The sequence below is a fragment of the Leopardus geoffroyi genome, chromosome B2, assembly GCF_018350155.1.
Source record: "Leopardus geoffroyi isolate Oge1 chromosome B2, O.geoffroyi_Oge1_pat1.0, whole genome shotgun sequence".
Classification (NCBI taxonomy): Eukaryota; Metazoa; Chordata; class Mammalia; order Carnivora; family Felidae; genus Leopardus; species Leopardus geoffroyi.
This window is the reverse complement of record NC_059332.1, coordinates 131328434-131349221: the sequence shown is the minus strand read 5'-3', so window position 1 is coordinate 131349221 and position 20788 is coordinate 131328434. Positions and strand designations below refer to the sequence as shown.

Here is a 20788-nt window from a genome sequence, read left to right as displayed (position 1 = left end):
ATTGACCATACACATAATATTAAATCTTAGTGTTTACATCTTTTTAAAGCTTCAGGATATGCTTAAAGGAAATTTCTAACAACCTAAACATTGAGGTTAGCTACGTATCCAAAGGTCATCTGAAAGAATGAATTTTTTTCACATAGGTTTTTCATGTTTCTTCCCTTCCTCTCATGTATGTTTGTTTTGTCAAGTGTGTCCTCATTACTTGAAAGAGAAATTTCCCTGAAAAGAAAAATGTTTTATTCTTTACTTACTACTCAGTTCACACCAAACTTGACCAGGGACATAGGTTTGGAGATTCTTGCTTTCATTCAGAGCTAAAAATAGGTACTTTTCAGATTTTTCCCTACTATGTGATTCTCACACATCTATGAGAATTCCTGGTGTCATGAGAGAAAACAGTTAAGGGTTGATTTATTGAATTGCTAATTCATACCAGGTAAAAGGAGGAGGGAGGTGGGTGATGCTGAGGGTAAAGCAAAGTCATATCCTTCTGAAGCAGGAGGGAGGCCTTCCTGCCCCTCAGAGACTAAAGTAATTTTGGCTTAGCCCCGGCTCAGTGTCTGAAAATTCAGAGCAATTATCACCATGTCAGTAACTTCTGACATATTTCTTCCTTGTGGTTTCCTCTGGACTTTTTCCACTAGTGTTATAAAGACAGAGTACATTAATGGAAAAGTTGGGGTAGAATAAGGTCAACAGATCAGAAGGTGATTGCCATTGAAAAAGTAGTTACAGTTTCCAAGAGAAGGAGTCATGCCAAGCTTTGGGGGGTCACACGGGGAAGCATGAGGGTCAGCATGAGACAGAGGTGGCAGAGGGAATGTGAGCAGGAGCCTTTACTGTGATTTCTGTGAGAAGGACCAGGCAAGGCAGGGTAAGCAGACTTGGAACTGGCAAGATGAACAATTTCATCAGGCTCTGGGGCATAGGAGCGGTCTCTCATTGTCTGGGGTGGTTGAAGCAGGTGGATAGTGGCCCAGAGTGTGAGGCCAATGAAGGAGGGGGTTGGAGGTGTGGGCTTTGCATTGCTTGGTTTGCATTTGAAGAGCTTGCTCCTAAGTGAGTGGCTTACTATCCCTAGGACTTGGCCAACTCTGGGAGGGTCAGCAAAACCCCAGATGTTAAAGCATCAGAATACGTGGTTAAAAAGACATATGGTAATACAACTCACTCTAACTTTCTATCTTGGTTCTTCTTCTTATAGACCTAGACCGAAAGTACAGGCTCTTCATCAGGGTCCACAAAAGTTCTAATCACAATAAGAATTTTATTAGCTTAGTCTTGGAGTGTTATAGGAAAGTTATAAGAAGTTATAAACACCTGTGGGCTTTATCTCTTTTTCTGCCTTTGTCTAGCTTCTTATTCCCTGTCTGATGCAATTTCCCCTCCTTGCCTCTGGCAGGAAAATTCTTACATTTAGTGCCTCCAAGGTCTTAGCTTCTACTCAACCAGGAGTTTCAAATGATTTTCTGAGCATTGGTGGATCTCTTCTTCTTATGATAAGGCCTTCTCTCAACTGCTACGAAAATAAAAATTCCCTATCTCATACTGATACCATCATAAACATATATAACCATCAAACTGATAAGCTGGCTAGAGAGAACTGAAAATAACCAAAGCAAAAAGTGATTTTAAATTAACCATAAAGTTGAAGCGAATGTGGAGAATGTGGCACTGTTGAATCCTAAGTGACAGTTTTGGCAGAAGCATTGATAAACATACCAAGACTTTGCTCCCTGAGGCAGGATGTGATCTGCAAGCTTGTGTAGAAGGAATTTATTATATATGCTTATATTATTACAATGCAATTTGTGTTATCACTTTGGGGGAACAAGGATGGTTTGCTACAAAGCATAAGAAAGGGCTCCTGGGTATACAAAGCATTGGCCTCTGAGGGATAAAGCTGTCTTTATGACTCTATACCACACATGTCCTTGGTTCTTCTGTGAAAATGACCTAGGAGCATCTTTAAATATCTCCTCTCACAGGACATGCGTGATGGTTAATTTTACGTGTTAACCAGGTTGGACTGTGGGATATCCAGATATCTGGTAAAACATTATTCATGGGGATGTCTGTGAGGGTGTTTCTAGAAGAGATAGCATTTGACTTAATGAAGTGGATAGAGATCACTTTCACCTTATGAGTAGGCATTGATGCACTCCACTGAGGGCCTGAAGGAAATAAAAAGGAAGAGGAAGGGCAAATGTGTTCTCTGTTTGAGTTGGGACATTCATCCTCTCCTGCCTCGGACATTGGTGCTCCTGGTTCTTGGCCCTTTGGACTTCTACTGAATTACACCCCCAGCTTTCCTGGTTCCTTATTGGTTGTTTCTCTGGAAAACTAATGCAACAAGAGTAACTGGGACCAAGGATTCCTGGTACATGAAATAAAAGCTGTGTAATTTGTTTGCTGTGTTCCCTTGGATCTTCCTGGGGCATACAATCTTCTCATCTACAAAATGAGAATAATGTCTGCATCATATTATTGTGCAAATTAATCCAAAGGATGTATTTTAACATTTATCCTTGAGTTTAGTACTGCTGGTGGCTACCATTCTCTGGTTAAATTGATCTCAAGTACAATTGAAATCTAAATCTCAGCATAATAAGCACTTTTATTTGCCTGAAACTAATTGGCATGATATTTGTTACAATATTCAGATGTTCTAAAAAAAGAAATTGGACGGAAATTTACTTTTTAAATATGTATTCACCCATGTTCTTATCAGCTACAAACCTCTTGAGCTGAACTGGAGGGGTAATCAAGTCATATGGTGTGAGATACTCCCCTTGTATGGGGTCTGGGCTGCCAACTGTAGCTTTAGCTTTGTCATCAACAGGTAAATGGGGCTTCCAGAAGCCAGAGAGAGAGAACGCAGAATGGGAGCATGAAGAGCTCTCGATGAAGAGCTGCCAGAGATTTTTTGCTGATTTGCATCCAGAGAAATCAGGAATTCACTGCCCAGGTACCTTGATTTTTCCATAGCTACTTCCTCCTTATTTCCAAGTAATTATTAAACAGGTCTTTAGCTCCCACTATGCATGGTTCAAACCAAGTAAATAAAGGCCTGTCATAGGACAGCTTCTGCTTTTCAACCCTTTCCTATCTTTTAAACCAAAGTTTAGGATTACTCAAAAATATGATATCATAATAAAAGGAGTAGCTAATAGTGTCCTTCTGTACTTTTCCGTAGGTGTTCTGCATTATAAATTTAAGTTATATTTAATGGGTAAAATTATCAGTGTATTTGTGGCTAATCACTGAAGTCAGGGTGTGGGACAGACTGGAAAGCAGAGGATTAAACAGCCCCCATAATCCATATTCTGTTAGTTCTGAGAGACTGAATATCTAAAGGGACAATGGCCAGACCATATATAAATATAGAACTTTGCCCAACAACCAGCAACAACCTGCTCAGGAAACCAACCCCTCATCTACAATAAACAAGCCAGGAAGACAGCCAGCTATAACTCAGACTTGAAGGAAGCCAGATTTCTATCTCTAGTGACAATTCAAGAAGGTAAATAATGAGCTCTGTAGCAATTGGCTCCAAATAGCCAGAACTTGATTAATAACTGACACCTTCCCTGTTTTTTCCCATGTCCAGTTTATGACCAACAAGAGAAAGCCAAATGTGTATTCCTAACCAATCACAGAGCACTTCTAGTTAGACCGCCTGCAGCTTCCTTGTGCCAACAGCTTCCAATCAGGGTACACTTGAAGCCCTCCTTTTTTCTTAACCTGGAAATTTCCAACTCCTCTGCCTGCCTTTGAGTCTATACCCAAACACAAGTAATAATGGTGACTCCCTTGCTACAGCAAGTTCAGAATAAATAGTCTTTGATTTCCTTATTTGGTTAGTGCTCGTTTATTTCCACAGTACTGAGAAGGATGAGAGGGCTGAGTGCAGATGGCTCCATACAAACCCTTCCCTGTGGGAAAACTTGGTGGCTGCCAAGACTGGGCAATGGCGTCTGTCTTCTAGGTGGACAGCCCTGTGGGTTTGTGTGTGAGTAGGTGAACGTAAAGACACGAGTGTATGTAAGCAATCAGACTTCACCTCTTAGCAATGAACCTGAGAGAATGGGTATAGAAATGGCAAAAACAGAGCAGTGCAGCTCCCCCAAAGGTGTCTGAGAGGACTAGGTGGCTAGCCAATAGCAAAGAACCATAAAATATAGACCGAGCAGTACTTTCAACTGTCCAATGTGCTGCAGTGAAATTTCAAAAAATTATTGACTTTGGCAATTTTATAACAATATTTTTCTAACTTTTAAACTGCTTTTGACATAGCCTTGAAATTCATTTAAAAGGATTTTTTCCCCTACCTTAAACACATCAAAGTAGGGCTTTAGGCAAAGAACTAACTCGGAGTTTTACTCCTATGAAAGTCAATTTGGAAAAGGTAAACTCACAAAGTCAAAGTGAAGTTACCAGAAGCATCATCAGAAGAAACAAAGCCCAATTAAAACTACTAACAACATAGCATTTTTACTGTTTCACTTACCAAAAATAACTGTAGGCATGACACAGTTGTGATTAAGACCTTCTAACTGTGGAATGGATCTTCCTCACCTCACTGGTTTTCAGTGCTAATGGAGCTTCATTTACTTTATCATTCTTTATTTGTGTACTCTTGGTTACAGAGGTCATCACTGCAATGCTGAGAGTTCCTCCTTGGGTTTTTAAGAATCTGGCGGCTTTTATTTACCCACTTAGGGTGGTAGTTCTTAACTGTGGTAGCTCATTAGAACCATCCTATCTCAGGCCAATTAGATCATAACCTCTCAGTGTGTTTTTAAAAATAGCTCTCCAGGTGATTCCAATATGCACAGAGTGTTGACAAACCACTCTCCTAGAAAGGGCAAGATTTCCTTGACAGTAAATGTCACCTTGAATTGTATTCACTTTGCCTGAGGGTTGTCAGAATTTAATAAAGCGACATTTACCTTGTCCATTTTATTCTATTTTTTTTATTTAAAAAATTTTTTTTAATGTTTATTTATTTTTGAGACAGAGAGAGACAGAGCATGAACAGGGGAGGGGCAGAGAGAGAGGGAGACACAGAATCTGAAACAGGCTCCAGGCTCCGAGCGGTCAGCATAGAGCCCGACGCGGGGCTTGAACTCACGGACCGTGAGATCATGACCTGAGCCGAAGTCGGACGCTTAACCGACCGAGCCACCCAGGCGCCTCTACCTTGTCCATTTTAAAGAGATGGTAACACAGATGTTACAAACTGACTCCCTGGAGCCTTGCCTGGCGTGTCCAGTGCTGCTGTCCCAGGATAAGGGCAGTGGTTGTCGGTGGTGGTAACCAGACTTGGAGTAACGGGACAACAGAAGGCACATTTATCTATTCCTTCTCTGTTGCTTCAGTTTTTCAGCATGGAAATGATTAGCTAGCTGGCATAGGAGGCAAAGTGGTGAGGAGTGATCACATGTCAGCTTGGTTGTGTGAACAGTCAGTTATGACACAGTGTGACATGCTGGCTCTGTTAGGTAGTACAGTGTCTTGTCACCAGTGCCAGTGACCGCCCAGGGGACATGGGACCTACAGGTATGGAGGCACCTTTGCACTGATGAATGGAGAAAGTCTTGAGAAACTTACTTGGAGGCATGGAATCTGTGCCCCCCAGTCACAGATTTTAATGCAGAATTAACACCAGGCGACTCTGTATGAGGGATTTTGGTTTTTAGAATTCACGAGATCACAAACGAAGTACGATTTCTTTCAGGACAGAGCAAATCAGAACTGTGTGATCAAACTGTTAAAACGCTCCATACCTGGGCAATTAGAGGAGGATGGCAGGAGTGCTGGCCCCGTTGCCAGTCTGCTCCTGCGGCAGCGGAGGTCTGACCTCCCAGCTTCTGTTGACTGGATCTTTCCTCCAACAGATATGTCTGGGGACAACATTTGATGCCTCCTGACAGGTGCATAACTTAGAAAGGGCTCTGCATTCACGATTTACTTTGAACATGTTTTTGTAGAAATGACTGCTTTAGATTGTTTCTTCATTTCTCCTACCCATTCAACTGTTAGAGCCACGTCCCCTGTTAATGAGCGTGGTTTTCTTTAGAATTTGGAGAGATAGAAATATCCTCATTGTTTTTGAGCTTCTTGTTGATCTAGAATAAAAGAGGACAGAATAATATGCACCCCCACTCAGGTGAAATAAGTGTGCCAAAGGTACCAGTTTGGGCACAATCCCTTTCAGATCTGGGTGAGGTGCGCTGGCGGGCTGGGTTGTGTCTTTATTGCTTCCCTTAACTGATGACTACTCTTTCAAGAGCACAAAGTTCATCTGTTAGTAAAATCACTCCAACATTACCACTGCTTCCACCATTCAGCAGATTCTCGATGACATTTGCAAGTAGAATCAGAAGCCGTAAAGAATATTATAGTTAAAAATTTTTAATTAAAAAATTTTTAATAGACATTTTTAGAGCAGTTTTAGGTTCACAACAAGACTGAATGAAAGTACAAAGATTTCCCATATGCCTGTTGTCCCCCACACGCATAACTTCCCCATGATCAGTGTCCCCTACTAGACTAGTACATTTGTTGCAATTAATAAACATACATTAACACATTATTATCACCCCAAGTCCAAGGTTTATATTGGGGTTTACTCTTGGTGTCGTACATTTTATGGGTCTGTAGAAATTTATAACGACACATATCCCCTGTTAGAGTGTCATACAGAGTAGTTTCACTGCACTAAAAGTCCTCTGTGCTCTGCCTTCCCCTCCCCTTTCTCCTTCCCCTCCCCTTAAAATTTAAATTTAATTAATATATTACTAAACAGTTCCAGAACTATGTTCATTTATTCAACACCTATTGTGTGAATGCTTATCAAGTGCCACACACTGATCTAGGCACTGGAGATACAGCAATAAACAAGCAGCTCAAGACCCGTTGTCTCCCGAGTCTTATACTTTAGAGGGAGAGAAATAAATAACAAACAAGCACAAATTCAGAAAAGAATTAATGTTGTGGAGAAGACAGATGGGTGACATAATAGAGAGTGATTGGTGTGGGAAGAGTCAGAGATCCTCCATAATGGATGGTTGGAGAATCGCCTCTCTGAGATGGGAGCACTGAGCTGACATCTGAAATATGGGGAAGACTGGGCCATGCAGAGATTGGGGGAAGTGTTGCATAGAGCAAAGAACAAATTTAGGTTTTCCCCCAGATAGGAATAAGTTGGTAAATTTGAGAAATGGAAAGAAGGCCTTTGTGCCTGAGGCATAGTGAGTGAACTGGAGAGGAGCAGAAGGGAGGGGGCACCAGGGGATGGGGCCAGAGAGGTAGGTGGGGCTGGACAGCACAAGGCTTCCTGGGTCATGGTAAGGCACTGATTTTTTTTTTCCCTAAGTGAAATGGGGAGGCAATGTAGGGTTTTAAAACGGGGTATGAAAATTTTATGAAAATCACTGCAACTACTTTGTGCAAACTATGGAACATTGTGAACAGAGCAGAGAACCCACATTGAAAGCTGTAAGGTGGGTTAGGAGTCTACGGAGGATCTAGGGGAGGGGCAGGAGGTGACTTGTGTGATGATGGATGCAGTAGAGATGGAGGGAAAGGAACAAGAAGGTAGAATCCAGGGGCTTGATGGATCAGAAATGGGGTAAAGGAACAAGGACAATCAAAGGTCAAAGGTGACTGTGGTAGCAACATTTACAAGACAGAGAAGAATAAATAAGGAGCAAATATTTTTGTTTAGTTTTGTTGGGGGGGTGGTGCTTGGTGAAATAAGTAGTTGTGTGAGACCCTTTAAGTTTGGGAAGGCTACTAATGTGCTCATGTAGAATCGGCAGTTGAATGTTCAAATTTGGTGCTTAAGAGGGAGGATGGGACTGAAGATGTAAATTTGGGAGTCATCAGGGAATAAACTGTATTTAATGTCAAGGGACTAGATGAGATAATCTGAGAGAAATGAGCAATAAGCTGGCGGGGGTGGTTTGAGGTCAAGAGAAGACTGATTTATTTACATTTACAGTAGTGCTACCAGAACATGTTCATTAAATGATGGTTACAGAGGTGAATTGGTCAATGTTAGTGTCAACCGGCAAAATCTGGAAGCCTGGTTGTAAAGTCTTCCCTACCACCTCATCCAGCAGAATTAATTATTCCCTTGTCTCTACTCTCATAGGGTTTGCTCAATAATATTTAAAATATTTTATTATGGTAGGTTATGTAAATATCTGTCTCCTAGGTGGACAGTAAACTCTTGGGAGAACAGGTGTCAACTATGTCAAGCCTTTTTTAGGCACAAGATGTGTGTGATCTCAGTTACACTTCACAATAGCCCTTTCTGGAAGACATAATCTTCTCTAGTCTACAGATGAAAACTTCAGGCTCAAAGAGGCTGAACAGAGTAACTGACATAATCTGGGTTGGAAGCAGAGTTGAGATTCAAGTACAGATCTGCCTGCCTCTCAACCACACGCTTTTCCTTGCTGCACTTGTTTTTCAATGTGTTCTGCCATGTATCCTGGTGCCTGCTTAGCCCAGCTACCCATCAGGCACACACTAACCTGAAATTCAACAATGGTGAGCACTAAAAACAAAGCTACAGTAAGAAACCTTAAAAACCTGCAATTCAATTGCTCTCTCATTCTCTTGTGTTTTTTTTAAATTTTTTTTAATGTTTATTTTTGACACAGAGAGAGACAGAGCATGAGAGGGGGAGGGGCAGAGAGAGAGGGAGACACAGAATCCAGAGCAGGCTCCAGGCTCTGAGCTGTCAGCACAGAGCCCGACGCGGGGCTGGAACTCACAGACTGCGAGATCATGACCCGAGCCAAAGTCGGACGCTCAACCGACTGAGCCACCCAGGCGCCCCTCGTTCTCTTGTTTTTAATAATATAGCCCATTTGTTGAGTTAGGGGGAATATTCCAGATTGTTCAAACCCACACAAGTCCTTCTATTGGAGTCCCGCTGCATGTCTTAATCAGGAGAAAGACAAAAAGATGGGAGCTGGTGCTGGGGATCAGTTGAGTTGTTGGCAGCCGCTGAAGCTCCACTTGGGAACCGGCTGGGGAGAAGGAGCAGTGGAAGGAGGAGAATGTTTGGCTAAGTAAGTGAACATGGTTTGCTGCAATTAGGCAACTACACAGAGTCAGAGGATGTAGTTCTTTTTTTTAAAATATCAAAATGAATATTTCCTTTTGTTCGGGAGCTTTCCTTCTCAGGAGTCTATTGTCAAATTTGTCACATTATGATGATAACCTCAAGCAATTTGTTTGCAAAAAAGTTGCAAGATTTCTTTTGGGGATCTTTGGTATTTGTCACAGTCTTCAAGTAGACTTGTTTGTTAGTTTCACCTAAATTTGAGGTAGCAAAACAGTTTTGACCGGTTGCCAGAATGGTAGCTGCTGGCACTAGAGTCAAATATTTACTCTAACTGAATGAAACCAATGTACTACGCCTGATCTGTGCTATGTTAGCCCACTGCACTCACTTGTGTTCTGTTCTAATACACCTGAAGTCAGCTGGCCTGAGCGGGGATCTTGTAGGTCCTGACCCTGTCACACTACCATGGGATTCACACAGTTCAGTGTTTACCAGGTGCCTGCTCTGTGTTGCTGACATTTTTCTACATACTTTGGGAACTACAAAAGAATTACTGTCCTTAGGAATTTTCATGTAATTGGGATCTCAGGATTTGAACAGGTGTTTAAACCACCACAGTGGTGGGATTCAGTGAAGAGCCCCGACCATTTATTAAAAAAGCCCATATTGTTGACCTGTTATGTACCCAGACATTGAGTTAAGAACTTCAGAAAGTTTAACTAAGAAAACAGTGTTCTGCCCTCAACGAGCTCAGATGTAAAAGAAAAGCAGACAAATTAAGAATGACTAATTTAGGGGCGCCTGGGTGGCTCAGTCGGTTAAGCATCTGACTTCAGCCTAGGTCATGATCTCACTGGTCCCATGTTTGAGCCCTGTGTTGGGCTCTGTGCTGACAGCTCAGAGCCTGGAGCCTGCTTCAGATTCTGTGTCTCCTTCTCTCTCTGCTCCTCCCCCGCTCACGCTTTGTCTCACTCTGTTTCTCAAAAATAAATAAATGTAAAAAAAAATAAAACATAAAAATAAAGATGACTAATTTACAGTATGGAAAATAACTTGATGTAGAGAGGAACAGGATGCTTTGGGAACACATAGGTGGAAATCCTAAGCCCACTAAGGACCCCTGAGAAGGCTTTTTGGAAGAAGGCAAGATTGAGTTAGCTGTAAAGAATGAGCAATAATTAGCCAGTTGAAGAAGGCGAGGGAATGGGGATGAGCATTCCTGGAAACAGAAGAGGATTTTCAATGGTAAAGAGGCGAGGAGTTGGTTGTAATTCCGTGTGGCTGGAGCACTAGGTGAACGTGGTGTGCTGGGCAGCAGTGAAATGTGAGTTGGAGGCAGGCAGGCACAAGATAAGCAGCTGCCTAGTTTTGCTAAGGAGTATGGATTTCACCCTGAAGGCAATATAAAGCCTCCACCGAGAGACTTTAAGCAGGTTTGCATTTAGGAAATAATACTCCAGAAGGAGTATAGATAATGGCTTTGAAAATAGACACAACCATAGCGAAGAGGCTGGGAAATTGCTGCAATAATCCAGTTTTGAAATTTTCAGGGTATAAATTTCAGCTTGTGGGAGTTGGACTGGAGAAATAAGACAGTTTAAAATGTAGATGTAGGAGATGAAATCAGAGATTGTTAATTATTTTAATGTTGCCGGTTAGGGAAGGAGTCTAATTAAGTCGTGATTTCTGCCTTAGCTGGAATGGATGAAAGACATGGTGGTCTGGGTCTGCTGGTGGAGGAGGCAGGGGAAGGGGAAAATAATGAGTGAACCTTAGAGCATGTTATCTTTCCGGTACTTGTTCTGCATCCAACTGGAGATAGCCAATAGGTAGAGACTGGAATGTACAGACAGGAAATCATCTCAAAATATGCGATATTTAGAGCCAGGGCAGTTAACGCAGAAAAGAAAAATTAATGCAGGTATTTCTTTGACAACCTGATTACACTCATGGTCATACTCTAGACATTGTCATTTTAATACGTCTAACCCCTCCACAACCTTAATTTCATCCATCCCACTCTCTGACCACTACTTCCCAAATTTATAACTCACTCCCTCTAGTGTACTAACTCCAATGATGTACCTACACCCACTAGGACCAACAATCCCCTGCTTACATCTTTTTCATCAAATAGTATTTCACCAATTTTTCACTATCCCCTACCCCTTCAATGCTCATGATCACTGCTTATGCACCTTAAATTTGTGGTCAATCATTTTAATCACTTTCTTTCTTCTTCTTGCTTCATTGTACTTACTTGACAAACAATAACCCTGATTAAGTCCCAACCTTTGCCTACTTTTAGTGCCTGTGGCTGCAACGGATTGTGATTGGGGAAAAACACACAATCACACTGACTGGTCTCCTTTTTACATCCTTGACCTTGGATTTCAGGTGGGTCCTTCAAGTGCTACCTGACAATCAGATGATATATCCTTATCTCTTATTGTATAAAATGGCTATTTTATATCTTCTGTCATCTCTTCAAATCCTTGCCCCCTTCCCCAAACAACTCCTAATCCCTTCTTCACTCCCAGGAGATGAATTTACTTTCTATTTCACTGAAAAAATTAGATAATTGGATAATTTACATGAAAACATCTATAGAATCCCTCCATCACCTCTCTCTCCCCATCAGAATCTAGCACACATATTCTGCTTTCTTGTCCATTGCCATAAATAATGTCTGCACATTCATATTGGAAACCAGACGTTCCAAATATGTATGTACTAGATCCCATGTCTTCTCGCCTACTCGGGGACATCACTGTGGCAATCCTTCTCTATCTCATCAATTTTTCACTCTCTGCTCAACCATTCTCATTAACACACAAACTGAAATGTTCTCCATTGGAAAATAACCTTCTCTCTCACCATCATTTTTGCTCCTCTTAGCTGCCAAATTCCAACTCCCCTTCTTGTGTTCATTCTTACTCATCCTCCAATCAGGGCTCCACCAAAACTGCTCTTGTCAAAGTGACCAGGGGCCTCCGTGGAACCCACTTCAGCTCTCATTATCCCTTTCTGTAGCACTTGACATAGCTGATGACTCCCTGCTCTTTGTTATTTCCTTTGGATTTCAGCATCCCAGCCTTCTTTGCTTTTCTCCTCCATTGCTGGTTACTCCTTCTAAATTGTCTTTGCTGATCTCTTCCTTCTTAATATTTGACTGCCTTAGGTCTCAGTTTTTGGTCCTTTTTATTTCCCATCATAACTCATTTTCTTAGTCATATCATCCTGTTACATAACTTTAAATACTGGGTATATATGCTAATGACTCCTAAATTTAGAACTTCTGTCTAGACTGTTCTCCTGAATTCCCCCCTGCTTGCTTAATATTTCCACTTAGTTGTGTAGTAGACATGCCAAGCTTTCCAGGTCCCAAAGTGACCTTCCAGCCATCTCTGCCACCTTGACATTGTCTACCCACAGTTTTCCTCATCTCAGGTGATGGCAACTCCGTTCTTCCAGATGTTCAGGCCAACAATCTTGAGTTGTCCTTAACTCTTTTTTGTCTCTCATATCCTATATCCGGTCCACTAGGAAATACTGTTGGACATAACTTTCAGACATAAATAGGAACTGACCACTTTTCACATATCACCATTTGCATCCTGTGTAGACCACTGCCATCTCTTGTGTGGATAACTGCAATAGCCTCCTGATAGGTCTTCTGCTTCTACTCCTGCCTCTTTACATCTATGCTGAAAATACCAGCCAGGTGATCGTTTTAAAATGTAAGCCAGATAGCATACCTTCTAGGCTCAAAACCCTACAATGGCTGCTTATCTCACTCAAAGTAAAAGTACTTACAATAATCTAAAAATCCCTGCAGGACTTGTTCCCTTGTTGTTCCTTGAATATTTCAAACATGTTCATGCCTCAAGACCTTTACACTTGCCTTCCTTCTGCTTTACTTGTTATAAACATGGCCAACTCCTCATGTCTGTCAAGTCTTTGATTAACCGTTACCTTCTCAATGAAATCTACCCTAACTACCATAGTTAGGCTTACCAGCTGCCCTCCCAGCCCCTTGGCCCTTGTGATCCCCTTTACCTTGTTCTACTTTTTATGTAGCCCTTATAATTTTTAATATGCTATATAATTTACTTATTTATTATGTTCATAGCTTGTTGCCTAATGTAAATTCACAGAGATTTTTGTTATTTTATTTTTCTAAGTTTTTTTAAAGTATTTTTTTAGAGTTTATTTTGAGAGAGAGAGTGAGAGAGAGAGAGAGAGAGAGAGAGCATGCACATGCATGCAAGTTGGGGAGGGGCAGAAAGAGGGAGAGAGAGAATCCCAGGCAGGCCCCACACTATAAGCGCAGAACCCAGTGCAGGTCTGGAACTCAGGAATCATGAGATCATGACCTGAACCTAAGGTGCACGCTTAACCAACTGAGCCACCCGGGTGCCCCTCTTTTTCCAAGTTTTTACTTAAATTCCAATTCATTACACTATAATATTAGTTTCACGCGTAGAATTTAGTGATTCATCACTTACATACAATACCCAGTGTTCATCAAAACAAGTACCCTCCTTAATACCCATCACCCATTTAGCCCATCCCCCTGCCGACCTCTCCTCCAGCAACCCTCAGTTTGTTCTCCATAGTTAAGAATCTATTTTATGGTTTGCCTCTCTCTCCCTCTTTATTTTTCCTATCCCCTATGTTCATCTGTTTTGTTTCTTAAATTCCACCCATGAGTGAAATCATATGGTATTTGTCTTTCTCTGACTGACTTATTTCACCTGGCATAATACTCTCTAGCTCCATCCACATCTTTGCAAATGTGTGTGTGTGTGTATACCACACCTTTATTCATTCATCTGTTGATGATCATTTTGGGCTCTTTCCAAAATTTGCTGTTGTTGATAATGCTGCTATAAACATCGGAGTGCATGTATCCCTTTGAAATCAGTATTTTTGTATACTTTGGGTAAATACCTAGTAGTGCAATTCCTGGATCATAGGATAATTGTATTTTTAATTTTTTGAGGAACCTCCACACTGTTTTCCAGGGTGGCTGCACCAGTTTGCACTCCCACCAACAGTGTAAAAGGGTTCCCCTTTCTCCACATCTTCTCCAAAGCCTGTTGTTTCCTGTGTTGTGAATTTTAGCCATTTTTACTCATGTGAGGCGATATCTTATTGTAGTTTCAATTTGTATTCCCCTCATGATAAGTGATGTTGAGCATTGTTTCATGTGTCTTAGCCATCTGTATGTCTTCTTTGGAAAAATGACTATTCATGTCTTCTGCCCATTTTTAACTGGATTATTTATTTTTTGGGTATTAAGTTTTATAAGTTCTTCATAGATTTTGTATACTAATCCTTTATGTCATTTACAAATATCTTCTTCCATTCCATAGGCTGACTTTTAGTTTTATTGATTGTTTCCTTCACTGTGCAGAAGGTTTTTTTTTTTTTTTTTTTTGTTTTTTTTTTTTTTGGATTAAGTACCAATAGTTTATTTTGCTTTTGTTTCCTTGACCTCGGGAGATGTATCTAGTAAGAAGTTGCAATAGCTGATGTCAAAGAGGTTACTGCCTGTGTTCTCTAGAGTTTTTATGGTTTGCTATCTCACATTTAGGTCTTTCCTCCATTTTGAATTCATTTTTGTGTATGGTATCAGAAAGTATACCAGTTTTATTCTTTTGAATGTTGTTGTTCAGTTTTCCCAGTACGATTTGTTGAAAAGACTGTCTTTTTCTGTTCATTGGATATTCTTTCCTGCTTTGTAGAAGATTAGTTGACCATATAGTTTGATAGATTGCATTAAATGTGTGGATTGCTTTGGATAGGATAGACATTTTAAGAGTATTTGTTCTTCCAATCCATGAGCATGGAATATTTTTCAGTTTCTTTCTGTCATGTTTAATTTCTTTCATCAGTGTTTTATATTTTTCAGAGTACAGACTACCTCTTTGGTCACATTTATTCCTAGGTTATCTTAGGGGTTTTGGTGCAATTGTAAATGGGATTCCTTGATTTTTCTTTCCGATGCTTTATTATTGATGTATAGAAATGCAACAGATTTGGTACATTGGTTTTGTATCCTGTGACTTCACTGAATTCGTGTATCAATTCTAGCAATTTTTCATGGAATCTTTGGGTTTTCAATATAGAGTATCATGTCATTTACAAATAGTGAAAGTTTGACTTCTTCCTCACCAATTTGGATGACTTTTTATTTCTTTTTGATCACGAGGCTAGGACTTCCCATATTATATTAAATAACAGAGGTGAGAGTTGACATCCCTGTCTTTTTCCTGACCATAAAGGAAAAGCTGTCAGTTTTTCCCTATTGAAGATAATATTAGCTGTGGGTTTTTCATATATGTCCATTATTATTAAGCTGAGGTGTGTTTCCTCTAAACCTACTTTGTTGAGGGTTGTTATCATGAATGGTTGTTGTACATTTCAAATGCTTTTTCTGCATCTATTGAGAGGATCATATGCCTCTTATCCTTTCTTTCATTAATGTGGTGGATCACATTGATTGATTTGTGAATATTGAACCACACTTGCAGCCCAGGAATAAATCCTATTCCATCATGGTGAATGATTCTTTTAATGTAATGTTAGATTCAATTTGCTATTATTTTGTTGAGAATTTTTGCATCCATGTTCATCAGGGATTTTGGCCTGTAGTTCTCTTTTTTTTAGTGGAGTCTTTGTCTGGTTTTGGAATCAGGGTAATGCTGACCTCATGGAATGAGTTTGGAAGTTTTCCTTCCATTTATATATTTTTGGAATAGTTTGAGAAGAATAGGTATTAACTTGTCTTTAAATGTTTAGTAAAATTGTCCTGTGAAGCCATCTGGCCCTGGACTTATGTTTCTTGGGAGATTTTTGACTACTGATTCAATTCGTTTGATGGTTATCAGTCTGTTCAAGTTTCCTATTTCTTTATGTATTAGTTTTGATAGTTCATATATTTCAAGGAATTTATCCATTTCTTCCAGGTTGTCCAATTTGTTGACATATAATTTTTCATAATATTCTTTTATAATTGTTTGTATTTCTTTGATGTTGGTTGTCATTTCTCTTCTCTCATTTGTGATTTTGCTTATTTGGGTCCTTTTCTTTTTTCTTTTCCATGAGTCTTGCTAGGGGTTTATCAATTTTGTTAATTTTTTCAAAGAACTAACTCCTGGTTTCATAGATTTGTTCTACTAGTTTGTTGTTGTTTGTTTGTTTAGTTTCTATATCATTTATTTCCACTCTAGCCTTTATTATTTCCCTTCTTCTGCTGGCCCTAGGTTTCATTTGTTGTTGTTGTTGTTGCTCTTTTTTTCTAGCTCTTTTAGGTATAAGGTTAGGTTGTTTGAGATTTTTCTTGCTTGTTGAGATAGACCTGTATTGCTATACATTTCACTCTTATGAATTTCACTCTTTTGCTGCATCCCAAAGTTTGTAATGCTGTGTTTTCATTTTCATTTGTTTCCATGTATTTTTTAATTTCTTCTTTAATTTCCTGGTTGACTCATTCATTCTTTATTAGCATGTTCTTTAACCTCCATGTATTTGTGGTCTTTCCAAGTTTTTTCTTGTGGTTGACTTCAAGCTTCATGGCACTGTGGTCAGAAAAGATGCATGGTAATGATCTCAATCTTTTTGTATTTGTTGAGGTCTGATTTGTGACCTAATATGTGATCTATTCTGGAGAATGTTCCATGTGCACTTGAAAAGAATGTGTATTCTGCTGCTTTAGGATGAAAAGTTCTGAATATATCTGTTAAGTCTATCTGGTCCAGTGTATCATTCAAAGCCATTGTTTCCTTGTTGATTTTCTGTTTAGATGATCTGTCCATTGCTCTGAGTGGGGTGTTAAAGTCCCCTACTATTATTGTATTATCATCAATGAGTTCCTTTGCGGTTCTTATTAATTGATTTATATATTTGGGTGCTCTCAAGTTGAGAGCATAAATCTTTATAATTGTTAGATTTTCTTGTTGGATAGTCCCCTTTATGATGATATAGTGTCTTTCTTCATCTCTTGTTACAGTCTTTGGTTTGTAATCTAGTTTGTCTGATGTAAGTATTGCTACTCTGGCTTTCTTTTGATGTCTATTTGCCTGATAAGTGCTTCTCCATCTCCTCACACTCAATCTGCAGGGGTCTTTAGGTCTAAAAGGAGTCTCTTGTAAAGAGCATATTGAGGGGTATTTTATTTTATTTTATTTTATTTTTAAACATTTATTTACTTTTAAGAGATAGAGCATGAATGGGGGAGGAGCATAGAGAGAGTGAGACACAGAATCTGAAGCAGGCTCCAGACTCTGAGCTGTCTCACAGAGCTGGATGTAGGGCTCAAACCTACAAACCATGAGATCATGACCTGAGCTGAAGTCAGCCACTTAACTGACTAAGCCACCAAGGTGCCTCAATGGGTCTTGTTTTTTTGTCCATTTTGACAACCTGTGTCTTTTGATTGGAGCATTTAGTCCATTTGCATTCTGAGTAATTATTGATAAATATGTATTTAGCGCCATTTTATTATTTGTTTTGTTGTTTCTGGACATTTTCTCTGTTCCTTTCTAATCTTTGTCACTTTTGGTCTTTCCTTCTGTGGGTTTTTTTTTAATTGCCTTATTTCAAGAACTTAGAAGAGTGCCTAACACAATGCAGAGCTTTCATAAGTATTTGTGGAAATAAACAATATTGAATGAGAAAGCCCTTTGCCTAGAAAAAAAATGTACATATACAAAATAATTTATATTAATTTCAGGAGACTCCCTTACTACCATATGAGGCCTGTCTACTGACCCTGGGATAAGTGCCCAGGTAGAATTTAAGAATAGTGAAAGACAATGGGCACATAAGTATTTTAAGAATGGCTGAAAAAAAGGAATATAGGGAGGAGATAAATGGAGGGTTAGAGATGCAAGTACGAGACCAATTCTAAGATGCCACAGAGGGGGAAGTGGGGCTTTGTGAACAGTGTCAGCTGCGACAGAGGAAACAAATGAGGAGAATGCTGATGGTGACTGTTGAGTGTTGGGATTAAGAGGCAATCACCTAGTAAGGTAGAGAATAATAGGCAGAAAAGTGAATAGAAAAGAGAGAGCAGAAAGTGCAAGGAGTATCTCAAGACAGCTGATTAGGAGGAAGAGGAATTAGGAAAACATAGTTGAAAAAGCTGCCTTGTTGTAAGGATGGGCAAGATGTTTATATGCTGAAGGGAAAGAACTTTATAGTCAATGGGGGATGTGGAATTCAGAGTGGGAGAGATCCGTGTAGTTTGGGGAAGGAAAGTAATCTTAAGGAATGGGTAGGATTTGGCTGTGTGAGGATTCAGTCTCAAAATATGAGGCAAAAAGTTTGTATTATACTGGATGACATTATGCCCACAGTAGTTAGAGTTAGTACTGTAATCCCGCTGTGCAATTTACTAGATATGTGATATTGGGGATGCTTCTGGGTCTAAATTTCCTCATCTGTAGAATGTAATTGCAAAAGATTCTTCCTTATACAGATATTATGAGGTTTGAACGAGATGGTTTCATTACCTGGATGTCAACCCGAAACCTACCTGCCCCTCAAGATCTAGGGCAAATTGGTTTAAATCTTTGCTGGTTTTACAATATTCAAAGGTCTGAAGCCTTTCTCCAAATCTCTTTGACCCCCTCAGATCTTACATTATGGGGTCACTTGGTTCCCCTCTTCTGTGTGCTCCTTAGCAGCTTCTACTGATGCTGTACTTGTTCTAATAAGGACCTTTCTTCTTTCTGTGGCATCCTTAAAAAAAAACCTTAAAAAAATTGTAAAATACAATTTAAAAGCCACCATCAAAAAATCATTCAATGATTCTTATGGAAAATTGGTAGGGAGAAGAGTGAAGTAGAGGGGAGATCATATCAGCAATATCAACAACCCTGGAAGGAACATTCAGCGGCACCCTTCCTGTACCGTTTCTCTGTGGTATTTCACATTCTCCAAGTCCTGAGTTTCTTTTCATGCTGCTGCTGCTCCCTCTTGTCTCTTCTCTCTCCTGTTCGCTTTCAGAAGTCAAATCTCCATGGTTGATTATACAGGGGAGTTTTCTCTCTTCTGAAGTCTGGAAAACACTGAAAAATAGAGCCCTAGTAGGGGCTTTCCCCCCTAATCACTTATTAAGATCCCTCCAGAGGAAAGCAATTGTTTTCAGAGGAATTTAGGAGCCAACTATTTAAATAATAAAATTTTCTTCATGCTGCAACATTTGTAATGTACTTGGGTGAGCAAATCTAGCTATTATTGTTATAAGGAAAGTGAGAATTTAATCCTCATCCAAGGCTGGGCTCTGGCAGAAGAGTATGGAAGATTTGGAGCACTTCTTGATTCCAGTTTTTCTGTGTTTGGACACTCCATCCTTAATGTTCTCTGAGGCGCCAGCCCTGCCTTTCCAGCTGCCAACTCAGTCACTACTTCTGAATATCTGTTTGGCATCTCACAGTTTACCATTTATGTTTCAACAGAGTGGGCCATTCTCTATGTTTTTTGTGTCTGAGTTCTGATTGTTACTCTGAGGTCCTAGCACAGGCTAACATGGTGGTTGATGGCAGGGGGCAAAATGAGAAGAGGAATGATTAATTTCTCCCACCTCAGGATAAACATGTGCTATTCATAATTTCTTCTAGTCAAAGATGACTGTAGTCAATTCTAGTCACAGAAAGTGATTAGTAGACTTACTATGTCATAACCTTTATTTCTGCGAGTTTCACACAATCTGGAGCTGATCCCTGGGTAAATGCCATTCTGATTCCATTAAGGTTAAATTTCAAACAGACAGTAAAGGGCAAAGCAAGAACTGAAAGTAATTACAGAGAAGAGTGCACATCTGCTCTACCAGAGTGTCCATCTTTCTGCTGATGCTGAAATGGATTAGTCTTTTCTCAGAATTGGCTGGGCAGCTTGAATGGTAGGATGTTATTAAATGACAAGATGAGTCCATTTTGGAATGAAGTCTAAAAATCAAGGTGCCCAAAATAAATCAGACCAATAACAAAGTACATTTCTCCACTTCTCTGGAATCAGCTAAAGTTCTCTTGCTGAGAACACAAAACAATGACCTTTATCCTAACCAAAAACTTCTAAGGTAAGTAACTGGGATATTGGAAAAATGATATATGATTCATTATACGTACAACAGTAACTGCATTCACCTTCATATTAGGTCATTCTCTAGTAGTAAAGTTGTGATTTTAATACAATGTACAAAGTCTGTCAAGCCTTCAAAGAAGCATTGAGTTAGTGTTATGGTTTATGGGCTTTGTATGTACATGATGATAATAGTAGGCAAATCTTTTAAGTGGCTTATCAATTGGAGTGGCCTCAGGGACTTCCCGGTAGGTTGCTAACATGGCTTTTTCTATAAATTGAATATTCTGAGTTTTATTTTTGTATCTCATAGATCCACATGTAGAAATATAATCATGGTAGTGTAGCACATGATATTGTGAGAGACACCACCTAATGAGTTTATGATAATCCACCATAATCCTAGAAGACCCATATTTCTGTCCAAATAGGACATGGGATTTTTTAATATGCATCTTTAAGTGCCTGCCTGACTCCCGGGGATAATACACTATCCACTTAGTGTTTCATTGTCTCCCTTCCACAGATGCCGCTGAAGTGAGCATATTAAAGATATTGCCTACCAATCATATAAATTAGGTAGTTTTTTTTACAATGACAGAAATA

At 39.7% G+C, this 20788-nt stretch overlaps 1 long non-coding RNA gene across 1 annotated transcript in view; it reads right to left on the bottom strand.

Annotated features, from left to right (window-relative positions):
* LOC123609123 overlaps positions 1–5027 on the bottom strand; it is a 70276-nt gene extending 65249 nt beyond the window's left edge. The window contains exon 1 of the long non-coding RNA XR_006717620.1: positions 4517–5027. This is a non-coding gene — a long non-coding RNA (uncharacterized LOC123609123). The remainder of the gene's footprint in view (positions 1–4516) is intronic.
* Positions 5028–20788: the final 15761 nt, after the last annotated feature.